General features: G+C 41.2%; 1 protein-coding gene across 4 annotated transcripts in view; it reads left to right on the top strand.

Annotated features, from left to right (window-relative positions):
* The first annotated feature begins 743 nt into the window (after positions 1–743).
* EDC3 (enhancer of mRNA decapping 3) overlaps positions 744–14,392 on the top strand; it is a 56,178-nt gene continuing 42,529 nt past the window's right edge. For 2 of the 4 annotated variants that reach the window (XR_010839718.1, XM_067029355.1), the window contains exons 1-2: positions 764–902; positions 1,247–1,413. The gene's annotated coding sequence lies outside the window, so the exon portion shown is untranslated. Of the gene's footprint in view, positions 903–1,246; positions 1,414–14,392 lie in introns of all 4 variants that reach the window. The other 2 variants (XM_067029354.1, XR_010839717.1) reach the window with 2 other exon arrangements.

The following is a 14,392-nucleotide window of genomic DNA, read 5'->3' as shown; positions in this document are numbered from 1 at the left end:
TCTTAAACTGATTTTGCAGAGCCAAATTTGGAACCACGGCCCTACTCTATGCTGCCTGACCAAGCAGTGGTTCCTAAACCAGGTGTCAGGCTTCAAGATAACCTTGCAAACTCAAACTCCAGAATTCCTCATCACACTCAGTCTTGGCCCTAAACGCCTGCTCTTTTCAAAATCAAGACTACCAAGACTCTAAAATGCCACAGGAAGGAGAGTGGCACTTTCCTGTGTACCAAGTACTGGGGGTGGGGGTGGTGGAAGACAGTCAAGCACAGACTGGCTGACACTAGGCCAAAAATATGCTGAAGCTGATAAACTTTGAAGATTAACCACAAAGGGAATTTTTTGTTTCCTTTAATCCATCACAGGGGCCTACTAATTGCAGCCCACAGCTGCAACTGATCAAGGATGGGGGACACGTGACCAGGTGCCCTCCACGCCGAAGTCTTCCGCTCTGGTTCAGCGATTAGCCCAAGAGGGACTGGAGGGAAAGCCAGAGCTTTTCATCAAGACTACGCGAGAGAGGGGAGCTCCCCAGGCATCTGAGCAGGGGAGAGGGGACAGAACTCCAGCTCGAACCCAGACTCCATCCGATATAAGAAGGCGGGGAATGCAAAATGGATAGCAGAGGCGGCTCTGGAAGGCCACAGAGACGACTCTTGTAGTGCTCTTCCCAAACTCTCAAATTTCTCGGACGCCCCGCCCCACAGCGGCCGGCGCTCCGGTTTCCAAGGCATCGCGCCGGAAGTGACCTCACGGCGGCGGCGTGGAGTCGCGGGCGCTTCCGGCGGCGGCCGCGGCTGTCGGGGTGGATGTGGTGAAGCCCCGTGGTCTCTGGGTCCTGCGGTGTTTCAGGGTCGTGTTGGTGTGGCGTGCGCAGGAAGCGCAGGCCCGGCGGCGTGGAGGTGGGAGCGAGGGGGAGGCGTGTGGCTAGTGGGCGCTCGTGGGAGGGGGCTTCCGGGGTTGCCAGGAGGGTTTGCTTTTAGGCTTCGTGGTTCCAGGCCTTCCAGACCTTTTTAGCGGCGGGCACGAGCTGGGGGCCGCTTCGGGTGCGCAGGGGGCCCATTACTAGGGCTTGCCTCCGGGGTATGGTTTGAGGTGGGAGGCCGAGGGGAGCGGGATTCTAAATAGTCGAGCTGTGGGAGGTGTGAGGCATTAGCCGCCTAGGTTCTTAGTTTAGCCTTGTTGATGGCTCCTGCAGCCCGCCCACTCATTGCTCCCTGCTTCGGTTTCCTTTTGCACAATGAAGTACGGTGGCAGGGAAGAGCGCGAGTGCCACATCCATGACTGATAGCTGGAGAACAGAGGTGAACTGGACTCTGAGAGGGAAGCGTGGCTGAGAAATAATGATACCTGCTAGGGTGCAGCTTCTGCTGAATCCTGGGGTCTTCCCCTTGATTGTTTACTGCAGTTCGTGTAAGTCTTAGCTTCTTATTTTCAGTACTCTTTGTGCGATATTAGTTGAGTTGATCAGTAATTGACTTGTTGAATAGTTCAAATTCAAGTGTTTTGGTTTGTGGGAGGCATAGTTTTCACCTGCTTGGCCAGTTGTTTGTCAGTAAACCTCCCAATTCCGGAGCTAGGAGTCCTAACAGTCCTCTCCTGTGGTTACAGGTGAGGAACTCGAGACCCAGAATGGTTTTTGTTCTCTTTCCTAGCCACAGGCTAAACTGATTTAAGTCTGCGGTCTGTCTCAATCCCGTCAAAACGTAAGTGACTGTCCCTGAGCAGGTCACTATTTCAACTGGAAACCTCAGATGGAGTCTAGGCTTTTTTTAATGAACGGCAGATAAAGGGTACTGAACACAGAATTCCTATTTTTTGGTTTCTCTGTATGAAACGGAGATGGTTACAAATAGCATAACAAAAAAATTTTCTTTTTGAATTTCTGGATTTTATTTTTTTATACACCAGGTTCTTATTAGTTATCTATTTTATACATATTAGTGTATGTATGTCAGTCCCAATCTCCCAGTTCAGCCCCCCCACCAATAACATAACTTTTTGATTGCCAAGAATTTTTTGGTGGAGCTTTCTTGAGGGGTCAGGGCTGTGGGACTAGCAGAGTGTCTTGCAAACTTTTTGACCTGTGACCCAAAGTTAATGTATTTTACATGCTGACCCTGTGTGACCCGACCCTTGCATGCACAGAGTGTGTACACAGGAAACAATAGTTTACCCTTTCTGTATATGATGCCCTCTGATATTTTCTATTTTATTAAAAGAAAAAAAAAGTTGATTGCAACTCACTAAATTGACTGTGACCTGTAATGGGTCTGACTGCTAAAGACCTGTAGTTTGAAAAACACTGGACTAGAACATGTTTAATTAAGATTCTTGCAATTCTGTAAGTAATGCAAGGTGGAAAACATGTCATTTTTCTCTTCTTATCAACCAGAGGAGCAGGGTTACTAGAGTTCTTCACCAGAACAGCAGGACAGGACATCCATATCGGTATCTCAGAGTAGTGCAGTATCCATAGTGATAATGTGTCTGAATTTTGGCAAGGTGTTTGAGTCTTTTCCAATGACCTGGTGGGTGAGATGGAGGGGATTTGCCATATAGTGGTAAAATTAGATGACGTCATGACTTTGAGCATCTGTGTCTGTAGGGATTTGATTTGTGGGCACAACTTACAGCTGGGATTTTGGTGATCAGTGTTGAGGCTATGTCACTTTCTTTACACACAGTGTGTATTTGAAGGCTTATCTAGAGTGTGCTTATCAGTTTGTTGCCTTTATGAAGTGAAGAGAAGTATCATCTGGGTAATCTCAAGATTTGCCCAGTGCAGTCTAATGAAATGGAAGGGTCATCAGAAATTTAAGTAGTTTAAATATTTAATTTTAAATAGTTTAGGATGTAATTTCTTTCTTTCTTTTTTTTTTTTTTTTTTTTGCGGTATGTGGGCCTCTCACTGTTGTGGCCTCTCCCGTTGCGGAGCACAGGCTCCGGACGCGCAGGCTCAGCGGCCGTGGCTCACAGGCCTAGTCGCTCCGTGGCATGTGGGATCTTCCCAGACCGGGGCACGAACCCGTATCCCCTGCATCGGCAGGCGGACTCTCAACCACTGCGCCACCAGGGAAGCCCTTCTTTTCTTTTTAAAATTTATTTACTTATGGCTCCGTTGGGTTGTTGTTGCTGTGCACTGGCTTTCTCTAGTTGTGGCGAGCGGGGGCTACTCTTTGTTGTGGTGTGTGGGCTTCTCATTGTGGTGGCTTCTCGTTGTGGAGCATGGGTTCTAGGCACGCGGGCTTCAGTAGTTAGGACACATGGACTCAGTAGTTGTGGCTTGCGGGCTCTAAAGTGCAGGCTCAGTAGTTGTGGCACACAGGCTCAGTGCTCTGCAGCATGTGGGATCTTCCCGGACCAGGGATTGAACCCATGTCTGCTTCATTGGCAGGCAGATTCTTAACCACTGTGCCACCAGGGAAGTCCCTAGGATGTAATTTCTGACAGGTTGTAAATATTGACTTTTTAAAAATAAATACAAAGTTTCTAAATGTAATAGCAATTTGATTTTTAAAAATATACAGATATATTTTTAAAAATATTTATTTGGCTGTGCTGGGTCTTAGTTGCGGCACGCAGGATCTTCATTGCGGCGTGCATGATCTTTAGTTGTGGCATGCGGGCTCTTGGTTGTGGTATGCGGGATCTAGTTCCCTGAGCGGGGATTGAACCCGGGCCCCCTGCACTGGGAGCATGGAGTCTTAACCACTGGACCACCAGGGAAGTCCTCAGATAACCTTTTTTTATATTAAAAAAGCCCTCTAAGATATGGATATGTATAAATGGTGTATTACATTACTTGATTTTCAGATGTTAAGCCAATCTCGTGTTCCTGGAATGAATCCCATTGAGTCGTGGTGTATAATACTTTTTATATGTTGCTGAATTCAATTTGCTAATATTAAGAATTTTTGTGAACATCTCTATGTTCATGAGGGATATTGGTCTGAGGTTTCCTTTTCTTATGGTATCTTTGGCTGGCCTTAGTATTAGAGTAAAATTACCCTCATAAAGTGAGTTGGGCAATGTTCCTCTTCTTCTGTTTTCTAAAAGAGTTTATGTAGAATTGTTAATTATTTCTTCCTGTGTGTTTTATAGAGTTTACCAGTGAAGTCCTCTGGGCCTGGGCTTTTCTTTGTAGGAAGATTTGAAATTACTATGTCAGTGTCTTTACTTGGTATAGGTCTATCCGGATTTTCTATTACTTTTGAGTCAGTTATGGTAATTGTATCCTTCTGGGAATTTGTCCATTTAATATTTTTCCTTTTCCTTTTTGAACTTGTATCCATTCTACTTTTCCCACAGAATTTTATCCTAAAACAGGAGTCAGCAAACTTTTTCTGCAAAGGACCTGGTGGTAGGCTTTGTGGGCCATATGGTCTCTGCCAGTACTACTCAGTTCTCCCATTTTATCGCAAAAACAGCCACAGACAATAAGCACACAGCTGTGCGTGGTTGTGTTCCAATACAACTTTATTGGTATTGGGCCAGATTTGGTACATGGGCCGTAGTTTTCTGACCCCTGTTTTAAAATAATAAATTTTATGCTTGAAAACTTTTTTTGATAATCCAGTTATCTAGGCAGATCAGGTTTATGAAAGAATAAGGTGGAAATTGATTCCCTTGCTTGCATATCTTTGTATACCCCTAAGGATATGTGTATTCCAATTTGTAGTTTTGTTCAGGTGTGATGGGAGGGGCCCTCACAGTATGATTTTCTAGGACCATAACTAGAATCCCCTATCTGGCTAGTATTCTTTCTGTGAAAAGGAGATATCTGAGGGACTTCCCTGGTGGTCCAGTGGTTAAGACTCTGTGCTTCCACTGCAGGGGGCACAGGTTTGATCCCTGGTCAGGGAACTAAGATCCTGCAAGCTGCACCCCCCCACCAAAAAAGACAGACATTTGAAATAAAATTTTCTGTATCGTAGAAACTGTATAGATTATCTCATTTAATCTTCACAGTGGTTCTGTGAGGTGGTGGTATAATTGGCATACAGTTGACTCTTGAACTATTGGGCCACCAACCCCCTGCAAAGTTGAAAATTCGAGTATAATCTGTAGTTGGCCCTCCATATACCTGGTTCTTCTGTATCTGCGGTTCTGCATCTCAGATTCAACCAACTGCCCATCGTGTAGTACTGTAGTATTTAGTAAAGAAAATTGGCATTTAAGTGGACTTGTGCCATTCAAGCCCATGTTGTTCAAGGGTCAACTGTAATTCCCATTTTATAGTTGAGACGATTGAGACTCAGATTAGGATAATTTGCTCGTAATTCTGGCCTGTAATGTCTGACTTTGGAAGTCCATGCCCTTTTCACTATGTTGCCTTTTGTGGAAGATAGGGACCTAGTACTAGGGTTGTACTAGATGTTTTCTTTTAAGATCTCTGCCATTCCCAAGCTTTTGATTCTACAAACACCTTTCTACATAGGCGTGTGGAAAAATACCTAGGTTTTCAGAAATCCATAACTAACCACTCATCCATAACTGTTGATTTAATTGTCCTTAGCTGACCAAGGGATTGCTTCTTGGATCTGAATGCTGTGAGTTCTGTGTGATGTGGCAGATGAGATGGAAGTTTGTAGGTCTGTCATTGGCAAGTTGTCTTTGAATCATTTTGGCAACTACCTCAGTTGCTTAATGGGTGGAAGACCATTTAGGTCTACCTGACTTTGTTATCTAAAGGCTCCTTACAAAAGAAATGATTCAGTAAAGTCTCATAGTGTGGCATTCGGTAGTCTGGAAATCCTGATAGCATTTGAGCAAAGTCATCCCATATCTACTTCTATGTGTGGTATGCCCAGCATAAATGGGTACATTTGTCCACCACAAAGACATATACAAAAATGTTTAATTCTTTATTCATAGTAGCCCCCAAACTGGAAATAATCCAATTGTCTATCAACAGTAGAATGGATGAATACACTGAGGCATAGTTATATAATAGAATACTACCTAGTGATGAATCTCACAGATGTAATATTGAGCAAAAGAATCCAGACACTTTAAAAGAGAACCTTTATGATTCCATTTATATGAAGTTCAAAAACAGGCTAAATGAATCTTTTGTGGTATATGGCTGCCTTTGTGGGAACACAGTGGAACCTTCTGGGGTGTTCAAAATATTGTGTCTTGATTGAGTGGTGGTTATTTGGGTAAATTAATGTGTAAAAATTCATTGAGCTGTAAACTTAAAATATGTAGACTTACTATCCATGTAATACCATGATAGAAAAGTAGAAGATAAAAAACAAAGATTGGTCTGCTTGGGAATTCCCTGGTGGTCCAGTGGTTAGGACTCTGCACTTTAACTGCTGAGGGCGAGGGTTCAATCACTGGTCCAGGAACTAAAAATCCGCAAGCCACGCAGTGTGTCCAAAAAAAGAAAAAGATTGGTCTGTTTGTAGCTCCTGGATTGTCTTCAGTGGTAGCTCTTCTTTTGACATGAAGGTGTTAGCCCTGTAATTGATGAAGCCTCCTCGCTTAGTCTGCTCATCTGATTAGAAACCCAGATGTTGGCATTCCACTTGTTTTATTTATTTATTTGTTTATTTATTCAATTAATTTTTGGCTGTGTTGGGTCTTCACTGCTGCATGCGGGCCTTCTCTAGCTGTGGCAAGCGGGGGCCACTCTGCTGCGGTGTGCGGGCTTCTTATTGCAGTGGCCTCTCCCGTTGCGGAACATGGGCTCTAGGTGCGCGGGCTCAGTAGTTGTGGCTTGCAGGCTCCAGAGCGCAGGCTCAGTAGTTGTGGCGCACGGGCCTAGTAGCTCTATGGCACGTGGGATCTTCCCAGACCAGGGCTCAAACCTGTGTCCCCTGTGTTGGCAGGCGGATTCCCAACCACTGCGCCACCAGGGAAGCCCCTCCACTTGTTTTAGATTTACTGTTTTCAGTTAATAAAGGAATTTTCTTTAAAACTATTAAAATTCTATTTAGTTATTATTAACATAATATAAACTTGAATGTTTAACATCAGTGTCTTAAAGATACATGTTGAATGAAGAAGTAAAAAGTCTTTTCACATCTGATTAATTTCTGGTATTTCTAAAATTCTTATTACAGCTCTTCATTCTGCATCTATCTAAAATAAGCATCAGGGACTTCCCTGGCGGTCCAGTGGTTAAGAATCCACACTTCCACTGCAGGGGGCATGGGTTTGATCCCTGGTGGGGGAACTAAGGTATGGCATGCTATGAGGTGCGGCCAAAAAAAGAAAAAGGCAAAAATAAAATAAGCCTCAGAGTAGGATTATGATGGAGTATAAATGATAGGAAAGGAACTCCATACTTTTGTGACATTAAGTAGACAAAGGCCAATCAGGAAGGGGAAAATGAGCATAAAACATGTGTTTTATGTGCCTTTTACCATCATCAGTGTTGTGGAAATTGTGTTGCATTGGAAGTTCACCTGATCACTTAAATTATTTGAGATATATTGATAACGGTTGTAACTCAGTGATGGGTATGTGGGGTTCATTATGCTGTTCTGTCTGTTTGGATATGTTTGAAATTTTCTATAATAAAATGTAAAAAAACCTTTATGGATAAGCCTGCTAATGGCACTGTTTTATTTTCTGTTCTGTCAGCACAGTTTTGTGATACTCGCTCAGTTAAATACTAGAGAACTGCCTGAGTTTGTCTTTAGGTTTTTGTGTTTCTAATGAGACATATATATATATATATATATATATATATTTTTTTTTTAACCACAGGAGTGCCTTTTTTGCTCCTTTAAATATATATATATATTTTTCCTTTTTTAGACTGTTTTATGTAGGTATATTTCTGAAATTAATATTTGAAAATTATTTAAAACACTATTCTATTTCTTTTCTATTTTTCATGGGAAACACTAAGCCAGTGTTTCATTTTATACTTAATATTGTATGTTATGTTTACATACTCATCTGCTGTTTGCTGACTTCCTTCTGTGTATAGGGTAGTGTTAGATTTCATATCTTACATAGGATTTTGCATAGAATATGCTTAGGGATATTGTATTTTTAGAACCATTTCCAAGGAGAGCCAAGGCATTTAGATATAAATATTTAGATACTCTAGATTTTTGAGTGATTAACTTCTGTCAGATTTATTATATCTAATTTATTCATTGATTGGATTAATATTTATTGAGTTCCTCTTCCATTCTAGGCAGAACAAAACAGACAAGGTCCCTTGCCCTGGTGGAGCTTACATTCTAGTGGGGTAACACATGCAACATAAACAAGATAATTCATATGGGGAGTCATTTTGAAATCATATCAGAAAGTGTTGGAGAGTGATGGGGAGTAGCTGCATTAAATTGGATAGCCAGGGAAGGCCTCTTTGGGGTGGTGACATTTTAGCAGATACCAGAAAGAAAAGATAGAACAAGCCATTCATAGAGCTGGGTCAAGAGTGTTCTAAGAATACCTGGTGCAAAGTTTTGGAGGGAACAAACTTGATATGTTTGAGGAAGAGTAAGAAGGTTAGTGTGTCTGGAGAACAGGGGGAAGGGAGTGGTGAGAGATGAAGCTGTCTGCAGAGGTTAGCAGAAATCAGATTATTAGGGCCTACAGTCCATGGAAAGGAAGTTATTAAGCAGAATCAGGACAAGTGATTTACATTTTAAAATTTGCTCTGGCTGCTTTGTAGAGAAAGAATTGGAGGGACAGAAGTAGAAGCAGAGATACTAGTTAGAGGTATCCTGTAATTATGAGATGATGGTGACTTGGACTAGGAAGGTGGTAGTGGAGATGGAGAGAAATAGACCTATCTTTGAGGTGGTGACGATAGGATTTGTTGATGAATTGAAAGTATGGTATGAAGGACAAGAAAGGAATCAAGGATGACTCCTGACTCTTTTTTTTTTTTTTTTGCCTAAGCAACGTAGTGGATATTGGTGTCATTTATTGAGATGGGAAAAGCTTGGGAAGGAACAAATTGGGGGATGTTGAGTGTAGGGCTAAAGAAATCAAGAATTCTATTTTGGGCATTTATGAGATGCCTGACAGACATCTTTGTAGGAACTGTCCAATGTGTGAGTTTTCATCTTTATGTTTATGGAAAACCTTGCTAGGAAGTTAATCTTATTGGAGGAATGGCTAAATATTCTGTGGCATTATATAGTGGTTATGTTGGCTACATATACTTTTCCTCCTTTTTTATTGAGATATGGTTTACATACAATAAAAATGCACAGACGTAAAATGCCCAATTCAGTGAGTTTTGATAGATGTGTACATCCTTGTAACTACTGCATCAGTAAAAACATAGAATATTTTCATTTCAAGAGGCACAGAAAGGCCTCTGTGCCTCTTTCTAGTCAGTTTTCCACCCTATAGGCAAACACTTCTGATTTTTCTTACTATAAAGTAGTGCCTCTTGTAGAAATTCTTATAAATAGACTCATATAAATGTATCTGTATGACTTCTTTCAGTTTTTGAGAATCATCTACGTTGTAGCATAAGTAGTTTGTTTCTTTTTATTGTCCAGTAGTGTTCTGTTGTATAATTACACCAGAATTTGTTTCCTCTCTTCTCCTTGTTTCCAGTTTTCGGATATTGTGATAATGTACTTTGTACATGTGTGTACAAGTCTTTTTGTGAATATATGTTTTTATTTCTCCTGCGTAAATCCTAGGAATGAAGTTTTGGGTCATAGGTGTGTGTTTAATATTGTAAAAAACTGCCAAACTCTTTTCCAAAGTGCTTGCATCATTTTACACGATCAGCAGTGTAAGAGAGTTCCAGTTGCTTCACATTGTCATACACATTTGGTGCTTTCAATTTTGATCCGTACTAGTGGGTGTAGTATCCTCTGTTGGTTTTTTCCCAATTTAATATTTTTTTAATTGTGGTGAAGTATACATAAAATTTATCATTTTAACCATTTTTTTTTTTTTTTTTTTTTTTTGTGGTATGCGGGCCTCTCACTGTTGTGGCCTCTCCCATTGCGGAGCACAGGCTCTGGACGCACAGGCTCAGTGGCCATGGGTTATGGGCCCAGCTGCTCCGTGGCATGTGGGATCTTTCTGGACCGGGGAACGAACCCATGTTCCCTGCATTGGCAGGCGGACTCTCAACCACTGCGCCACCAGGGAAGCCCCATTTTAACCATTTTTAAGTGTACAGTTCAGTGACACTGAGTGCACTCACATTGTTATGCAACCATCACTGTCATCTATCTCTAGAGCTTTTTCATCATACCAAACTGAAACTCTGTTCCCGTTAAATAGTAACACCCCATTTCCTGCTCCCCCAGCTCCTGGCAAACACTGTTCTACTTTCTGTCTCTGTGAGTTTGACTATTCTAAATTCTTCATATAAGTGGAATCATACAAGATTTGTCCTTTTGTGTCTTATTTCACTTAGTATAATGTCTTCAAGGTTTATCTGTGTTGTAACATATATCAGAACTAACTTCTTTTTTAAGACTGAATGATATTCCATTTTACATATATAGCGTGTTTTGTTTATCCATTCGTCTATCGTGGACGTTTGGGTTTTCTCGTGTGTGTGTGTATTTTTTTAAATATGTATTTATTTGGCTGCACCATGTCTTAGTTATGGCACGCGGGATCTTCATTGCCACGTGCCGGATCTTTAGTTGTGGCATGTGGGAGATCTAGTTTCCTGACCAGGGATCGAACCCAGGCCCCCTACATTGGGAACACGGAATCTTAACCACTGGACCAGGGAAGTCCCTCATTGTATTTTAATTTACATTTCTCTGATAATTAATGATAATTGAATAGCTTTTCATATGTTTATTGGCTATTCATATAACTTCTTTTGCCTGCTTTTAAAAAAATGTGGTGTTTCCTTTTTATTCCTGATTTGTAAGCATTCCTTATATATTCTGGATACAAGTCCTTTATCACATATATCTATAGTGAATATTTTCTCCTTGACTGTGACTTACCTTTTCTTTTTTTCTTTTCTTGTTTTGGAGTGATTGTAATATAAGAGGGCAGAAACATCTTTTTGCCATCATAAATTTGAGAGTTTTCTTGAAATGCTTGGCCGACTGGGAGGTAGCCTTCATTGGAATAATTTTGAGATGGGGCTAGATTATATGGAATACCTTCCTAAATATTTTATTACAGTACCTTTGTTTTAAATTTATGACTGTCTTAACCCATCCAGAGAATGATTTGGTTTGGAAAAAAATGGAAAATAATTTGGTTTGAAAAAAAGAGTTTTCTGCTCTGGAGTATTGTAATCAAAGCTAGGTGGCTTTACCTTTTGACTGACTGAGGCTCTATCCTGAGAAAATTATTTAAGACAAGCACTGAATGAAATTGATCATTGCTGCACTAACTATAATTGTGAAAAATGGAATTATCTAAATGCCCATTGAGAAAAAAACTGATATGTGAATGCAGTGGAATATGTACAGCATGGAAAATATGCCATTGTACTAAGAAACTGCCTTTATGCTCTGGTTACAAGTATGTAAAATATCCATTATAATCTCTGTTGTAAATTCCCCATATGTAAAATGGGATAGTAAAGTAGCTACCTCCTAGGGTTGTCATGATGGTTGAAGGAAAGAATGCCCCTAAAGTTTTAGCTCGTTCCTGAGACATAGTAAGTGTGCAATAAATGCTAGCTGCTGCTGCTGTTACACAATACGATGGTATGTGTATAAAGGCTGTGGGATTTATGTGTGTTCCATTCACCTTTTGTTTTCTTAATGGTGATCCCCCCCCCTTTCTGTTACCTCCTATATTAAGTCATCACCAAATTTAAACTATCACCTATGTAGGTTTTGAATCTGTCATCTTCTTTGCATCTTTTTTTTTTTTTTTTTTTTTTTTTGTGGTACGCGGGGCTCTCCCGCTGCAGAGCGCAGGCTCCAGAAGCACAAGCTCAGCGGCCATGGCTCACGGGCCCAGCCGCTCTGCGGCTCGCGGGATCCTCCCGGACCGGGGCACGAACCCATGTCCACTGCATCGGCAGGTGGACTCGCAACCACTGCGCCACCAGGGAAGCCCGTTCTTTCCATCTTCATTGCTTCTGCCTGTGCCAGCTTACCACCATCTCTTAAATGGGCTGCTCTGGTTGCCTCCCAGCTGGTCTCCTGCATCTTTTTTATACCTCTACCAATTTGTATTCTTTAACGATGACTTTTGATGAGCAAGACTTTAAAATTTTGATGAAATCTAATTCATCAGATTTTTTCTTTTATGATTAGTACTTGTTTGTGTTTTGGCTAAGAAATCTTTCTCTGCCCTAAGGTCACTAAAATATTCTATTTTTTTGTTTTCCCAGTAGCTTTAGTTTTAACTTTTATGTTTAGATAGTTTATTTCAAATTAATTTTTTTGTATCTATGTGGGATAGGACTAGAACGTTATTTTTTTCTCATATATATCCAGTTGTTCTAGCACCGTTTATTGAAAAATACTTTTTGATTTTTCCATTGATTTATCTTGGTACCTTGATCAGAAGTCAGTTGACCATATGTGTGTAGGTCTATTTCTGGACTCTGTTCTGTTGATCTAGTTGTTTATCCTTGCACCAAAGCACACTGATTTTCTATAGTTTTATAGTAAAACTTGAAAGAAGATAGTGTAAAACAACTACCTCTCTTTTTCTTTTATATGATTATTATTTTTTTTTTTTGTGGTACGCGGGCCTCTCACTGTTGTGGCCTCTCCCGTTGCGGAGCATAGGCTCCGGACGCGCAGGCTCAGCGGCCATGGCTCACGGGCCCAGCCGCTCCGCGGCATGTGGGATCTTCCCGGACCAGGGCACGAACCCGTATCCCCTGCATCGGCAGGCGGATTCTCAACCACTGCACCACCAGGGAAGCCCTATATGATTATTTTGGCTACTCTAAGTATTTTGCATTTCCATATAGATTTTAGGACCAGTTTTTCAGTTTCTCCAAAAAGGCCAGCTGGAATTTTTATTAATATTTGTATTTGATCCACAGATCAATTTGGGGAGAACTGACAACTTTAAGCTCTTCGGTCTGTGAATGTGGTACATCTCTCCATTTATTTAGATCTTTTAATTTTTCTCAGCAGTCTTTCAGTTTTTATCATAGAGGTCCTGCCCATTTTTCATTAGATTTATTCCTAAGTATTTTGTTTTTTAATACTATTATAAATAGTATTTAAAGTTTTCATTTTCAGTTGTTTGTTGCTATTATATAAAATACCGTTGTTTATTTTATATTGAGCATGTATCCTGTGATCTTGCTAAAGTCATACTAGTAGGATTTTGGCGGGGGTACATTCCTTAGGGTTTTCTACATGTACAGTCAATGATACAGTTTACAAATAAAGATAATTTTACATCTTCCTTTCCAATATTTATGCTTTTTATTTCTTTTTCTTTTTTTATTGCACTGGCTAGGACCTAAATATAGTGTTGAATAAGAAGCAGAAGTGGCGAGAGTGGACATTCTTGCCTTGTCCCAGTCTTGCAGGGGAAAGAATTCGTTGTTTCACCATTAGTATGATGTTAGTTTTCATTCTTTTGTAGATGCCACTGCCCCTTTTTTTATATCATGGATGGATGTTGAATTTTGTCAGATTATCTTTCTACATTTATTGACATGACCATTCATGATTTCCCATTTACTTTGTTAATGTGGTAGAAGACGTTGATTTTTTTTTTTTTTTTTTTAAGAAATAGTGATCTTGGGGTCTTTTTTTTTTGCTGTATGCGGGCCTCTCACTGTTGTGGCCTCTCCTGTTGTGGAGCACAGGCTCTGGATGCGCAGGCTCAGCGGCCACGGACCACGGGCCCAGACGCCCTGCCGCATGTGGGATCTTCCTGCACCAGGGCATGAACGCATGTCCCCTGCATCGGCAGGCGGACTCTCAACCACTGAGCCACCAGGGAAGCCCTTGTGGTCTTCTTACTTATTTATTTATTTATTTTTGGCTGTGTTGGGTCTTTGTTTCTGTGTGAGGGCTTTCTCTAATTGTGGCAAGCGGGGGCCTCTCAGTATCGCGGCCTCTCCTGTTGCGGAGCACAGGCTCCAGACGCACAGGCTCAATAGTTGTGGCTCACGGGCCTAGTTGCTCCGCGGCATGTGGGATCCTCCCAGACCGGGGCTCGAACCCGTGTCCCCCGCATTAGCAGGCAGATTTTCAACCACTGCACCACCAGGGAAGCCCACGTTGATTTTTTTAAAAAATTGACCTTTTTATTTGAGATAACTGTAGATTCATATGCACTTGTAAGAAATAATAGAGATTCTATATACCCTACCTGGTTTTCCCCATTAGTGACGTCTTGCAAAACTATAGTAACAATATCACTACCAGGATATTGACATTGATATGGTCAAATATAGAATGTTTCTGTTACTACAAGGATCCCTCATGTTGCTCATTTATAGACATCCCTGTTTTCTTCCTGCCTCCCAACACTGCCCTCACCC

Source organism: Kogia breviceps, chromosome 3 (genome assembly GCF_026419965.1).
Source record: "Kogia breviceps isolate mKogBre1 chromosome 3, mKogBre1 haplotype 1, whole genome shotgun sequence".
NCBI classification, from domain to species: domain Eukaryota; kingdom Metazoa; phylum Chordata; class Mammalia; order Artiodactyla; family Physeteridae; genus Kogia; species Kogia breviceps.
Note: the sequence above shows the minus strand (reverse complement) of the source record. Positions and strands in the feature narration are given on the sequence as shown.